General features: G+C 40.1%; 1 long non-coding RNA gene across 1 annotated transcript; it reads left to right on the forward strand.

Moving 5' to 3' along the window:
* Window positions 1-10685: 10685 nt before the first annotated feature.
* On the forward strand, window positions 10686-13172 carry LOC142741248 (uncharacterized). The gene is made up of 3 exons (XR_012881044.1): window positions 10686-10834; window positions 12630-12762; window positions 13014-13172. It is a non-coding gene; the product is annotated as an uncharacterized LOC142741248 (long non-coding RNA).
* Window positions 13173-15837: the final 2665 nt, after the last annotated feature.

The following is a 15837-nucleotide window of genomic DNA, read 5'->3' on the forward strand; positions in this document are numbered from 1 at the left end:
AAGCTGTGATTCGCAAGTCATTGACTGCCTGACAGGGCAGAGTATTTGCTGATACATCATTCACAGGTCACTATCTAGGCAATTCAACAGTGCTGTCACTTGTTGGGGCTTGTTCCTTTCCTACTCCTGTGTAGTTGCTGGCACGCAGCAGTTTCGACTCTGCTGTGTCGTGTCTGCTCACACAGGATATTTGTGCATGCAATCTATGCAGTTATATGCATGTACATGGAACCCATTGCAGCAAGATTGATGTAGGGGTTTCCCCATCGCTGGGCTTTATCTACAGCCCGTTGGAGGAACCTTAATAATAATTTTTTGCTTGCAATTGACTGTTTTCTCACCAACACTGAGAGGTCAGTCGTCTATATAAATCAATATACTACTATAGAATTGGAGCAATTTAATTTAGACATAAATTGTCATATTGTGCCAATCTAGGGGACTTTGGCGCAACGTAAATTACATCCAACATTGTTTTTAATAACAATTTAATAATAAAGTATTTTTTATTTTTTATATCTATGAAACACACTACTTTTCCTACTCCCCCTGTTCCTTCAATCATACATTGACAATCGGTGGTGTACACCTAGTGTGAGTTACTCCGACATATATTATATATAAATTGTACGGGGGTAATACCCATCCAAATATATAGGATCGGGCAATGGTAGTCCATTTACAGAGGCAACAGCCAGGGGTCTCTCTAGAAGAACTGTGGGCAGCTGTAGACGATCCACTAAATCCTGCTGGATAAAATATGCAGCTGCTCCGGATTTAAGATAGGCAGAGGAGGAATGTGATTTCTCTCCAGAGACGATGGTCACAGGAATAGATCATTTGGAAGAGGTTTTTATGCTTGGAGTCGTCGTCCGTAGAGTTGCCTCTCCAACCAACCATAGGTGCTGGAGTTTCCAGACTTCTGTGGACATTGGCGCACGAAATGACCCTTAAGGCCGCAATGCAGACATAAACCAGAAGAGCGTCTGCGCTGTTTCTCCTGCTCGGACCACTTGACTCTGTTTACCTGCATCGGTTCTTCACATAGCACAACAGGGAAAGGCAATAGTGGTCTCTGGGCCAAGAGTGCTTGTCTGTGAAACCGGCTCTCCTGTCGAACCTCCTGAGTGCGTTCCTGGATCCTCATGTCGACCCGGGTGGCCAACAGGATGAGGGCATCCAAGGTAGAAGGAAGATCGCGAGCTGCTAGCTCGTCCTTGATGTGTGAGGACAGTACCTGCCAAAAGGTCGCCACTAACGCCTCATTGTTTCATGCCAACTCTGCTGCCAGGGTACGAAAGGAGATGGCATAATCTCCTACTGTGGAGCCTCCTGGCTTGAGGGTTAGCAGTGCTGCTGCGGCAGAAGATGTTCGGCCCGGCTCCTCGAACACAGCACGGAACGATTGCAGGAACAAGGCTAGGTCCGAGGATTCAGTTCTCTGTTGTTCCGCGATGGTGTTTGCCCATGCAAGGGCCTTTGCCAGAGAGGAGGGGGATAATAAATGCTACTTTGGCCTCCTCAGAGGGGAAGAGATGAGCTCGGAGTCTAAAATGAATAGTGCATTGATTGATGAACCCTCTACAAGCTCTAGGGTCACCATCATAGTGAGGAGGAAGAGGCAGTGAAACTGTGGATCCAGAACAAACAGGAGGAGTAGCTGGTAGTGGAATGGCAGCAGTCTCAGGAGGAGTAACCGGAGGTGGAACAGGGAGTTTCTCCAGTCGGACCATGATGGAGTTTACAGCCTCAAGGAGTTGATCATGACGTGCCCGTAGGTCATGCAAATCCGTCTGTATCCTCTGAACTGCGGTCTTAGGCTGACCAGCGGGTTCCATGGCCTGAGCGTACTGTCAGAATCTGGGGGTATGCGGACCCACTAGGCCGCTCCGCTGTAGCGGAGAGGCAACTGACCAACTCACAGTCTATGCACAAAGTCTATGGTAGGAGTGTAGCACAAGGGTACCTGGGATAGTCCGGATGGCGGCAAGGGCTCTGGCACAGATGGGGCTGGAGGTGGTGGGTTTTGCCAGACATGGCGGATGGTATCCGGGATGACAGGCCACAGCAGACATGGGGTATTTCAGCACGGCTCAGGTACTATACAGGCTCAGGAACAAGGCACAGAATGGGATACAGGATATAGGAGGAAGGACAAGGGAACACTGGGAGCAGGAAGACACTAAGGGACCATTTGCAATACAGACATGGGAAAACTACAACAACGCTCAGGCAAGGAGTGGCACTTTTTATAGTCCAGGGTGGACTGGGATATAATTAATTAATTACATATTCGCACGCTGGCCATTTAAGGCTGGGAACCAGCGTGTGCGCGACCCCTCGCGGCGATTGCAAGACATAGCGGCAGGATGCCCTGACGTCTCTGGGGAAGGAGACGTCGGCCACAGAAAGGAAGTCTGCGGTCTGCAGGTAAGGGAAGGCTGCGGGCATTATAGATATATATATATATATATATATATATATATATATATATATATATATTAAAAAAAAGCATGTTATGCGTTTCAACCCAGTACCTGGGTTTTCATCACCAACCATCTGGTAACTCAACACTGTGCAGGAGCACTTTCATCAAGGAGTATTTCTTTCTCCCTTGTACTTTAAACATTATACCCATCGGAACCTGCTGATGAAACCAGCTCCCGGTGTCTACTCCGAAGGCCAGCAGACTGCATATCCCTGAGTCTACGTACTCAATACGCTCCTATGTTTGTGTTGTGCAGACTCCACGGCACAACCAAAAAAGGTGAGTGTGCACTATACTCTATGTTTGCACTCTCGTCTGTTCATTACAGTTGCCCTATCACCTTTTCCCCTTTTTTTAAAAAAAATAATAAAAAGAACACATACCCATATATGGTATCGTCGCGATCGTAACGACCCGAACAATGAAGTTAACCCATTGATTAAGGCGCTAGGTGAATGGCATCCAAAAAACAGGCAAAATTCCTTTTTTTACCATTCCCCCCACATAAACAATATAAAAGTTAATCAATAAGTCCCATGTACCCCAAAATCTTACCAATGAAAATTACACCTTGTTCCACAAAAAAACAAGCCCACATATGGCTATATTGATGGAAAAATAGATAAGTTACGGCTCTTGGAATGCGGCGATGCAAAAACAAGTAATTTTTTTTAACCCCTTCCCGCAAAATGACGGGTCCGGTACGTCGACATTGCAAGGTACTTACTGAGACCTGACGTACCAGACCCATCATGAAGATGAAGCGGGCACAGGAGCTGTGCGCGCTTCATCTTCAAAGGGTGTCAGCTGTAATATACAGCTGACATCCCACTGCAGCGGCGTGAAAGCAGTTACCGCCGATCGCCACCATTTAATCTCTTCAATGCGGCAGCCAATGGCGTCCGCCGCATTGAAGTGGTTGATAGAGGGAGTGGGCTCCCTCTGTGCCCCACCGCTCCACCCTGCGAGAGATCGCGGGTTGTGATGGTTGCTTTGGCAACCAGAAAGCCTAGCAACGGCTTCCTGGTTGCCAGGTACGGAAGCCTATTAGGTCCTGCCCAAGGCAGGACTTAATAGGCTCAACTGTCAGAGGAAAAATGATTGTTGCAATACACTGCACTACATAAGCAGTGCAGTGTATTGTAAAGGGGATCAGAAGATGAGATCTTCAAGTCACCAGGTAAGTGTAAAAAAAATGACAAATAAAAATAAAAAAAAGATAAATAAATAAAAGTTTTACTTAATAAAAACAATAATTGCCCTGTTTCCCTGATCAAGTCCTTTATAATTAAAAAAAATGTGAAAATTAAAAAAAAAAACTATACATAAAAGGTACGGCGTGAAATATAAAAATATTACATCATTTTTACCGAACGGTGAACACAGTAAAAAAAAATTCTGTAAAAAACAATGACAGACTTTCATTTTCTGGTCACCTTGTCTGAGAAAAAATTTGATAAAAAGTGATCGAAAAGTCGCAAGTACCCCAAAATGGTACCCACGAAAACTACAATACGTCATGCAAAAAATAAAGCCCCCACCCCCACAGTGATATGAACTGAAAAATAAAAAAAGTTATGGTTGTCAGAATATGGCAACACTAAAACATATTTTTTTTTAAAGAAGAGTGTTTTTATTGTGGGAAAGTAGTAAAACTTAAAAAATCAATATAAATTTGCTATCGCTGTAATCAAATCGACCCACAGAAATAAGTTAACATATTATTTTTACTGCATGGTGAACACTGTAAAAAAGAAAAAATCGCATGTACCCCAAAATGGAACCAATAAAAATTACAGCTCATTCCACAAAAAACAAGTCCTCACACAGCTCTGTCAACGGAAACATAAAACGTTATAATTCTCAGAACTCAATGATGCTAAATGACGGCCCAGACGAATATTTAAGGTCCAGTAGTTTTTCGCTAAAAACCCCACATCATCATTTGCTAGACCCAACAGGTGGACCCCATAGATGCAGCAGAGATTAGAAAACGTTAGGGCCTTATAGGCTAGTGAAGAAGTCAAAGATTAGGTCATACTGGAGCGCAGATATCTTGTACAATACCCAAAAAAAATCAGCCTGTGCATAAAGTATTGCTTCAAACCATACCACATCAATCCATGGATTATCCATTTTATTATTCATTCACCCCATTATTACATCATCCTTTTATGCCCTGATGAAGTATGCCGAGCTTACATATACCCTGAAGTACTCCGTCCAGCTTACATATACCCTGATGTACTCCGCCCAGCTTACATATACCCTGATGTACTCTGCACAGATTACTTATAACAAAAAAACCTATAGGGTTGAGGGTTCAATTAACACATAACAATGTTGTATAGAGAAAAATACAAACTTTATTCACAAAAATTGTAACAATATAGATTAAAAGATGAGTCATGCAGAGCATAGACAAGGCGTCGCTCCTTGCAGGGATAGTATATTCACAAACTATGTAATACATGGGCATGAATGAATGAATGGATAAAGTGAATGGTGCAAACTGTTCTATGTCGGCAGTTAATCCCAGATTGAGGCGGTTGCTAATGACACATAAAGAAAAGTAGCTGTGCCTGAAAACATTGTGCCTGGGAACATGAAAAACTGCTGTTACATACCCATGTGGTGAAGCCTGCTGGAGAGAGACGCCAGACCCGACGCGCGTTTCGGCGGAAATGCCTTCGTCCGGGGGTGGCGTCTCTCCAATGGGAATCAACATTAAAAGAGACAAGCAGCCAATCGGGCATTGAGAGGGCGTTACCATCCATGGTCATGTGTGTACTGATAGAAGCGTCACACGACAGGTGTGGATATGGCCGGAGGCGTGTCTCCGGCCGAGCGTCATCGAGGAGGGCGGGGGCCAACGACGTCTGACATCGTCAACACACGCCCACCGAGATACAGACGCCCGGACCGCAACACAATCCAGCCACTCCCCCCGGCGTGAGCGCACAGTCACCATGCCTGAATATGAGGTACGTAGAGATAGAAATATGTCCGACAGATTGGGCAGTGAGGAGAACTGTTTGGACCGATTGATCCTTTGCTGCACATGTATCTTACAATAAATGTCATGGCATTCTTTACAATTGTGGGCATATGAAAAATAAAAATAAGAGTAATAATAATGAAAGTAAAAAATAAAAATAAATATAAAAAATGAAAATGACGATAACGTGGCAGATATATCACATAAAATAAGTATTAATAAATAAATAAAGTGATGAACTTGTCCTGTGTGTAAAGAATGTAATATATTTGAAGGGAAAAAGTGAACAAACCAATAGTGAAAGATGTATGTGTTAAAGTGATTCATGAATGAACAATGAGATAAATAAATAAATAAATAGTGTCAAGTGACTAGTATGCGTGTGATAAACTATGAGACCAGCTCATATGTGAATGAAAATAATGATAGAATATATGTGAGACACAAAACAAATGCAAATTTTAATGCATATATATTTTACAATAAATGCCGTGACTTGCTTTTCAATGTAAACATATAAAATATATGAAAAAATATATATAAAAATAATGTGACAGATCTATCACATAAAAAACAATGAATAATAATAGATAGAACAAAGGATATACTATGTATACAAAAATATATTTGTGACAAAAAAAGTGAACAAACCAATAGTGAACAGTGTATATGTTAAAAGTGAATCATAAATGAGTGATGAGTAAATGAATAATTTATGTGTATGTAATAACTGTGAAACCAGCTTATATGTGAATGGAAATGATGAAAAAGTGTATGTGTGACAATATGTGTGATATAGTAAATTGACCCGTGTTAATTGATCCAAATAAATCAGACCACATAAAAAGTCATATTGACTCAGCCCACAAGGATATCAACAAATAAATAATGAAAACAATGAAGGATAATGAAAATTGTATACCTGCATATAACTAAATGTGTATACACAGAAAAAAGTACATATAATATCTGGATCTCCATATAAAATGACAAACATACATAATATCTAGCAAATCTCTCAATATAAGTGTATGGAATATGGAGAAAATACAAAAATAATGCACATGTATACACAAACTCGATATGCATATCATAAACATGTATGTTCACGCACACACAGCAAAAAATATATGCCACGTGTGTGTAAACACACATGAGACATAAATCTGAAAAATAAAAAAATAAAAAAAAATAAAAAAATAATAAAAATAAAAACATATATAAAATAACAAAAATAAATAAAAGATACATATGTAAAAATAAAAAAGAATGAGGGTAAAGGAAATGGGCTCCAGACATTTTTTTTTAATAGTACGTGATCAAGTTTATCGGTATTGCTAATCATGTCTTTTAATGATTTTTTATCTTTTTTGCAGCTATGTAGAGTTGGTAGTGTTTGTATTACATGGAGACTTTTGAGACGATGGACGGTGGAGGAGAGGTGACTCTGGACAAATACATGGAATTCCATTTCAGAACAATAACATATGGAATGTCTGGAGCCCATTTCCTTTACCCTCATTCTTTTTTATCTTTACATATGTATCTTTTATTTATTTTTGTTATTTTATATATGTTTTAATTTTTATTATTTTTTTTTTTTTTTTTTTTTTTTTTTTTTTTCAGATTTATGTCTCATGTGTGTTTACACACACGTGGCATATATTTTTTGCTGTGTGTGCGTGAACATACATGTTTATGATATGCATATCGAGTTTGTGTATACATGTGCATTATTTTTGTATTTTCTCCATATTCCATACACTTATATTGAGAGATTTGCTAGATATTATGTATGTTTGTCATTTTATATGGAGATCCAGATATTATATGTACTTTTTTCTGTGTATACACATTTAGTTATATGCAGGTATACAATTTTCATTATCCTTCATTGTTTTCATTATTTATTTGTTGATATCCTTGTGGGCTGAGTCAATATGACTTTTTATGTGGTCTGATTTATTTGGATCAATTAACACGGGTCAATTTACTATATCACACATATTGTCACACATACACTTTTTCATCATTTCCATTCACATATAAGCTGGTTTCACAGTTATTACATACACATAAATTATTCATTTACTCATCACTCATTTATGATTCACTTTTAACATATACACTGTTCACTATTGGTTTGTTCACTTTTTTTGTCACAAATATATTTTTGTATACATAGTATATCCTTTGTTCTATCTATTATTATTCATTGTTTTTTATGTGATAGATCTGTCACATTATTTTTATATATATTTTTTCATATATTTTATATGTTTACATTGAAAAGCAAGTCACGGCATTTATTGTAAAATATATATGCATTAAAATTTGCATTTGTTTTGTGTCTCACATATATTCTATCATTATTTTCATTCACATATGAGCTGGTCTCATAGTTTATCACACGCATACTAGTCACTTGACACTATTTATTTATTTATTTATCTCATTGTTCATTCATGAATCACTTTAACACATACATCTTTCACTATTGGTTTGTTCACTTTTTCCCTTCAAATATATTACATTCTTTACACACAGGACAAGTTCATCACTTTATTTATTTATTAATACTTATTTTATGTGATATATCTGCGACGTTATCGTCATTTTCATTTTTTATATTTATTTTTATTTTTTACTTTCATTATTATTACTCTTATTTTTATTTTTCATATGCCCACAATTGTAAAGAATGCCATGACATTTATTGTAAGATACATGTGCAGCAAAGGATCAATCGGTCCAAACAGTTCTCCTCACTGCCCAATCTGTCGGACATATTTCTATCTCTACGTACCTCATATTCAGGCATGGTGACTGTGCGCTCACGCCGGGGGGAGTGGCTGGATTGTGTTGCGGTCCGGGCGTCTGTATCTCGGTGGGCGTGTGTTGACGATGTCAGACGTCGTTGGCCCCCGCCCTCCTCGATGACGCTCGGCCGGAGACACGCCTCCGGCCATATCCACACCTGTCGTGTGACGCTTCTATCAGTACACACATGACCATGGATGGTAACGCCCTCTCAATGCCCGATTGGCTGCTTGTCTCTTTTAATGTTGATTCCCATTGGAGAGACGCCACCCCCGGACGAAGGCATTTCCGCCGAAACGCGCGTCGGGTCTGGCGTCTCTCTCCAGCAGGCTTCACCACATGGGTATGTAACAGCAGTTTTTCATGTTCCCAGGCACAATGTTTTCAGGCACAGCTACTTTTCTTTATGTGTCATTAGCAACCGCCTCAATCTGGGATTAACTGCCGACATAGAACAGTTTGCACCATTCACTTTATCCATTCATTCATTCATGCCCATGTATTACGGTACATAGTTTGTGAATATACTATCCCTGCAAGGAGCGACGCCTTGTCTATGCTCTGCATGACTCATCTTTTAATCTATATTGTTACAATTTTTGTGAATAAAGTTTGTATTTTTCTCTATACAACATTGTTATGTGTTAATTGAACCCTCAACCCTATAGGTTTTTGTGCTAATTTGTAGGGTCAATGCACCAAGGTTACTTGGCGTACATATTGTTCCTGTCTATACATGATCTATATATTTGATCTTACATGTATTTTGACAGGATTCTCCTGAATGTACCAATAGGTTTGTACAGATTACTTATACCCTGATATACTCCGCACAGTTTACATATAAATAAATCCAACAAAGAAAGTGATCGACTGAAGCACGACAAATTAGTAACAAAATACAAAATTTTATTAACATGAAAACATGACAAAGGTTAAAACTGGAACAGGGAATGAGTCACTCAATAAAAAGACATCGAGAGCAATCATGCACTGGATGTTAATGTGACATGAGTCTATACAGACTTGTTTATTTGTTGATACAGCAAAATAAGATAGTGTGCGTGCCTATGCGGACCTGTAGCTAATAAAGCCTAGTGAATAATGGCCATTATTCACTAGGCTTTATTAGCTACAGGTCCGCATAGGCACGCACACTATCTTATTTTGCTGTATCAACAAATAAACAAGTCTGTATAGACTCATGTCACATTAACATCCAGTGCATGATTGCTCTCGATGTCTTTTTATTGAGTGACTCATTCCCTGTTCCAGTTTTAACCTTTGTCATGTTTTCATGTTAATAAAATTTTGTATTTTGTTACTAATTTGTCGTGCTTCAGTCGATCACTTTCTTTGTTGGATTTATCTATTGTTGATCGATGCACCAAGGTATCTTGGTCATTACCTGGGACGTAGACACAGTAGATTTCATATTGTTCAGCAACTTTGCTTTATATTGAACATCACTCTGTGTCTGTGCCCCTCTTCGGTGGTATTGTATTTGTTTATACTTAACTCTTTCTGTGTTCTCACAGAGTCCAATACATCGGGTCCCATGGACTATAAAGCCAGGGAATGCGCCTGGCGTTCTCAGATGGAACAGGTTTTTAAGGATGAGTCCCCAATACATGGTTTTAATGTGTGCAGAAACGTGACTGAGCTCCAGAACAAATATACCAATTTATTACACCGCCGCATGAAAGTGTGGTGGAATAAAACCTTCTTGGAAAATTATATCCAGAGAGACCTTGTCCCAAGGGGTCTAAGAATTCAGATCTTCCCATCTTTTCCTATTATAGAAGAAGAATTTATCTCCAAGTGGGAAGAGGTATGCAACCAGGGCTCCAGAAAATTCATGGAACTTCTGGTTGACCTCAACCACAAAATGATACTGGCCATGGATGTAGAGATCGAAAGTGTACAGGCACAATTATTCCCACTCATGTCGGCAGATGGTATGTCCAAATTTAAACATAACCTTGATATCCAATTTGTGGAGTGGGAGAAAGACATCCAAGAAATTAAGTCCAGAAAATTTTCCAGAGATATTGGAGATTTCCAAAATAATAAAGTATACAGGTGGAGAAGAAACCAGGCCCCAGGTGGTCTCAACCGTACTCCTTCCATCTCCTCTATTTCGTCTCAGAGTGAAACCGATACCATGCCCTATAGATCTACCTTCAACACTCGGCCTAAAAGAAAACTGGCACAAAAACAAGCAGCTAATAAAAAACGACCAGATGTACGAGAACCGAGTAGTCAACTAAAGGTAATTAATTTGTCTTCACATGTATTCTCTAAAATTGATTTGGAATTGATAGCCAAGGGCCTGACTTTTTCACCTAGTGCTGCTTTTGATATGTTTTCTGCAGTAAAAGATTTACATGTCTTTGGCCGCTCACTTATTTTCAACAAATGGTTCAACAAACCAGTGGACAGGGATCTGTTCCCTACATCTGAGGAACAGCAGGCACTCAAGGCGCTTGAAGACTTGCTGGCAGAACATAATATTGATGAAACGGCAGGTAATATTCCTGCATGCATTAGGATTAAGTCAAAAAACTTCCCTGCCCTTAGTATATGCCCCGCGGTGGACCTCTTCATTAAATCAGTAACCCAAGAATTTTATAACATCCCAAGATATATCAAATGTGATAACCTAACTTCGTTAGAGAGAAACAGCTTAAAACAATTGAAAAAAATCAAAGATGTGGTATTCAAGGCAGCAGATAAAGGGGGCAATGTGGTGGTGTGGCCATGTGTCATGTATGAGGCAGAGGCAAACAGACAACTGCGAGACAAACATTGCTACAGGAGGCTGACCTTCAACCCTCTGTCAGCCTTTAAACGGGAGTTGCAGATCAAACTTCTGCAGGCAGTGGAAGACAATGTTATCTCTAAAGAACTCAACTTGGCACTTACAATTGATGAACCCACAGTTCCTACCCTTTATCTGCTGCCTAAGATCCACAAAAATGAGAGGATTCCACCAGGGAGACCTATCATCTCTGGCAGGGGCAGTCTCACTGAAGGGATATGCAGATTCATTGACCACCATTTAAAAAATCTGGTGGTCAATTTACCATCGTATATTCGCGATACTGCTGATCTTTTGCAGAAGATCAGCGGTATCAGCATTGATGGTGACATGCTCCTAGTTACCATCGATGTAGAGTCTCTCTATACATGCATCAAGCATGAAGACGGCCTGAGAGCAGTCCAGTATTTTTTGTCAACATCAGAACTTGACAAATCATTATGTGCATTTATTGCACAGATGCTTGAACACATCCTAACACACAATTTCTTTGTGTTCAATGATCATTTCTACCTACAGCTCCAGGGAACAGCTATGGGGGCAGCGTGTGCACCATCTTACGCTAATCTTTTCCTGGGGCTGTGGGAGAGGACTCTTTTCTCAGATGACCGGGAGGAATCAATGGCGCGGGTCCTTTTCTGGGCCCGCTACATTGATGATATTCTGGTCATCTGGAAGGGCACACATGCGGATCTGGATTCCTTCATGGTTGGCCTTAACATGAACGATATAAACCTTAAATTCACCCATAAAGCACATCCTAGTTGTGTGGATTTTTTGGATGTGAAGATTTTTACTGATGAGAGGGGCTTCATACATAGTGACGTCTTCCGTAAGGAAACCTCTGTGAATGCACTGCTCCACTCTTCCTCATCTCATCCCCCACAGACCATTTCAGCGGTCCCCATTGGACAATTTTTACGGATTAAGAGGATATGTTCCTCTGACTCGCTTTTTGAGAAACAGGCAGTAGATTTGAAACGTCGTTTCCTAGAGCGAGGATACAGTGCTAGATCCATAAAAAAAGCCTATCGTAGGGCAAAAGGGACTTCTAGGGATGATCTGCTTTTCCCTAAAAAGAAGGCAGAGAAACAGAACCAAGTCAGGTTCATTACAGGATACCATTCTCGATGGCCTCAAATGAAGGAAATCCTCAAAAGATACTGGCCTATTCTCCTGACCGATCCCTCCCTAAACAGGTTTATTACAAAATATCCCTCTGTGACTGCAAGACGATCCAAAAATCTAAAAGACCATCTTGTAAGAAGTTTCTATGACCCAATAAAAACTAAATATCCATTTGGGACCAAGGGTCCAAGATGGGGTTGTAAGCCCTGCGGAAGATGCGTAGCGTGCCCTAATATAGAAGATGTCACTACTTTCACCGATGTATCTGGCAGTAAAACTTTTAATATCACTCATTCCATCACATGCAATACCAAAGCCGTCATATATTATGCTGTATGTCCGTGCCCGAAGATTTACATTGGTCTTACTTCCAGAGAGCTGAAGGTGCGGGTACGTGAACATATGGCCGATATAAAGCGAGCAGCAGGGGCAGAAATTTTGGAGATGTTGAAACCTGTGGCTCGACATTTTAGAACACACCACGCATGTGATCCCTCCAAGCTGAAGGTGAGAGGGATTGATCATATCATATGCGGTACGAGAGGCGGGGCCACCAAACAAAAACTCGCACAATGTGAGTCTCGGTGGATCTGGACCCTTGGGACAATGTCTCCATATGGATTAAACGAATCTTTGAGCTTTGTTTCGTTTTTGTAACCATTGACTCCTTGTGGGTCTTGGCTTTTATTTTTTCCTCATCCCTGTTGTCATTTTTAAAAATTAACTACCCTCTTTTGTTGTGTTTTTCTGATATACAGAACTATGATACTCTTTCATTGAGTTCATCTGAGGAGGTGTCCTGCGGTCCATTCTTTGCTACTACTAGGAGGAAACAAGAGACACTATACTGCGTTCTATATATATTTTCTGCATTTGTCATCATATAGATTTGGTAGTATTTGCATCATATATCACCCATCCATTATTATATTTTTCTTTCATCATGTATGGATCACTTTGATCCTTTATTTTGTATGTATCCATTGCGAATACGTTATTTCTGTATTTTGCTATAATATGTTTTTTTGTGTATGTGTTCTTTATCAATTTACTTAGCACTACTACTAGTATCTATTAGGCATAACTATATATATTCAGCTCTTACAAACATAGAGAACTTTAAGTGACTTATATGCTGTATGTATAAGACATTCGTATGTATTGTATCTTCGTACCAACACATGTGGCTGTAATACTATGGTTTTTTTAGACCTAGCATTTAGGTGTTACTCAGTATTGATGTCCATAGCATAATCGGGTGTCCACCATATTTGTATTGTTACACACACATTGACTAGATTTCCTTGCTTCCCCATGTCTCATCTTATTCCCAGCACAATTCACTAGCATCACACTCCACACCTGTCATCCCCTTTTACAATTCCATCAGCATTCACACCCATTACTTTATATACTTATAAATTTTTCATTTTCAACTTTTCACATTCACACTCTTCATCATATATATTTTTTCACCATTGCCAGGGTGTATTTATCTATCGTTCTACATCATCACCTATCCCCTCCTTCTCTTTCCCCCCCCCCCCTCCCCTTCCCTGTCCATGTTACACATTACACAATTCACACCATAGTAAGCCGTTTCATGTTACTTTTTATTTCCAGCTGTACACAATACTTTGCAAACCATTCGCATCGTAAGTTCTTTTCCTTGTTTCCTTCTGGCATATATCACTGATGGATCGTGCGCTGGTGTCCATGACATCCTGATCAGATGTTCATGTCCGAGGGGGGAGTGGCCCTGGCCTCTTCCGACCGCTGTCTAGATACAGAGTAGGATGTGTGGGGGGTGTGGTCAGTCTGCACCGCCCCACATCCTCTCTGATGACGCGGACCGGAAGTGGGGCAGCGCCATCTTGGTACCCCGCACCAGACGCCGTTTTTCGTCACTTGATTGTGCCTCCTCCTCCTCTTACATCACGAACACCTGAGCTACGCTCCATATATTGGTAGATTCTAGCAGCTTGACCCTAACCCCGGACGAAGGCAGTCGCCGAAACGCGCGTCGGGTCCAGACATCTTCATCATGTCCACTGGTATGTCATAGAGCTATTACTGACTTTCTTACCTGGTACTGGCTTGGTACCTCGTTGTGTGTCTATACACATTGTTGCATGTTACCTGTAGTACTGACCTTGTAAAACATACTATGGTGTACATTGGGTTATTATACATACGCAGATAATCATTATACTCAGGTATCTGCAATATTATCATTTCTACATACACACTCTTATAGAGGCAACCCAGATAGTACACACATGCATTCCATCCCTTGTTGACCGTCTTTTTGCCATTATTCACTAGGCTTTATTAGCTACAGGTCCGCATAGGCACGCACACTATCTTATTTTGCTGTATCAACAAATAAACAAGTCTGTATAGACTCATGTCACATTAACATCCAGTGCATGATTGCTCTCGATGTCTTTTTATTGAGTGACTCATTCCCTGTTCCAGTTTTAACCTTTGTCATGTTTTCATGTTAATAAAATTTTGTATTTTGTTACTAATTTGTCGTGCTTCAGTCGATCACTTTCTTTGTTGGATTTATCTATTGTTGATCGATGCACCAAGGTATCTTGGTCATTACCTGGGACGTAGACACAGTAGATTTCATATTGTTCAGCAACTTTGCTTTATATTGAACATCACTCTGTGTCTGTGCCCCTCTTCGGTGGTATTGTATTTGTTTATACTTAACTCTTTCTGTGTTCTCACAGAGTCCAATACATCGGGTCCCATGGACTATAAAGCCAGGGAATGCGCCTGGCGTTCTCAGATGGAACAGGTTTTTAAGGATGAGTCCCCAATACATGGTTTTAATGTGTGCAGAAACGTGACTGAGCTCCAGAACAAATATACCAATTTATTACACCGCCGCATGAAAGTGTGGTGGAATAAAACCTTCTTGGAAAATTATATCCAGAGAGACCTTGTCCCAAGGGGTCTAAGAATTCAGATCTTCCCATCTTTTCCTATTATAGAAGAAGAATTTATCTCCAAGTGGGAAGAGGTATGCAACCAGGGCTCCAGAAAATTCATGGAACTTCTGGTTGACCTCAACCACAAAATGATACTGGCCATGGATGTAGAGATCGAAAGTGTACAGGCACAATTATTCCCACTCATGTCGGCAGATGGTATGTCCAAATTTAAACATAACCTTGATATCCAATTTGTGGAGTGGGAGAAAGACATCCAAGAAATTAAGTCCAGAAAATTTTCCAGAGATATTGGAGATTTCCAAAATAATAAAGTATACAGGTGGAGAAGAAACCAGGCCCCAGGTGGTCTCAACCGTACTCCTTCCATCTCCTCTATTTCGTCTCAGAGTGAAACCGATACCATGCCCTATAGATCTACCTTCAACACTCGGCCTAAAAGAAAACTGGCACAAAAACAAGCAGCTAATAAAAAACGACCAGATGTACGAGAACCGAGTAGTCAACTAAAGGTAATTAATTTGTCTTCACATGTATTCTCTAAAATTGATTTGGAATTGATAGCCAAGGGCCTGACTTTTTCACCTAGTGCTGCTTTTGATATGTTTTCTGCAGTAAA

Source organism: Rhinoderma darwinii, chromosome 2 (genome assembly GCF_050947455.1).
Source record: "Rhinoderma darwinii isolate aRhiDar2 chromosome 2, aRhiDar2.hap1, whole genome shotgun sequence".
In the NCBI taxonomy this organism is placed as follows: domain Eukaryota; kingdom Metazoa; phylum Chordata; class Amphibia; order Anura; family Rhinodermatidae; genus Rhinoderma; species Rhinoderma darwinii.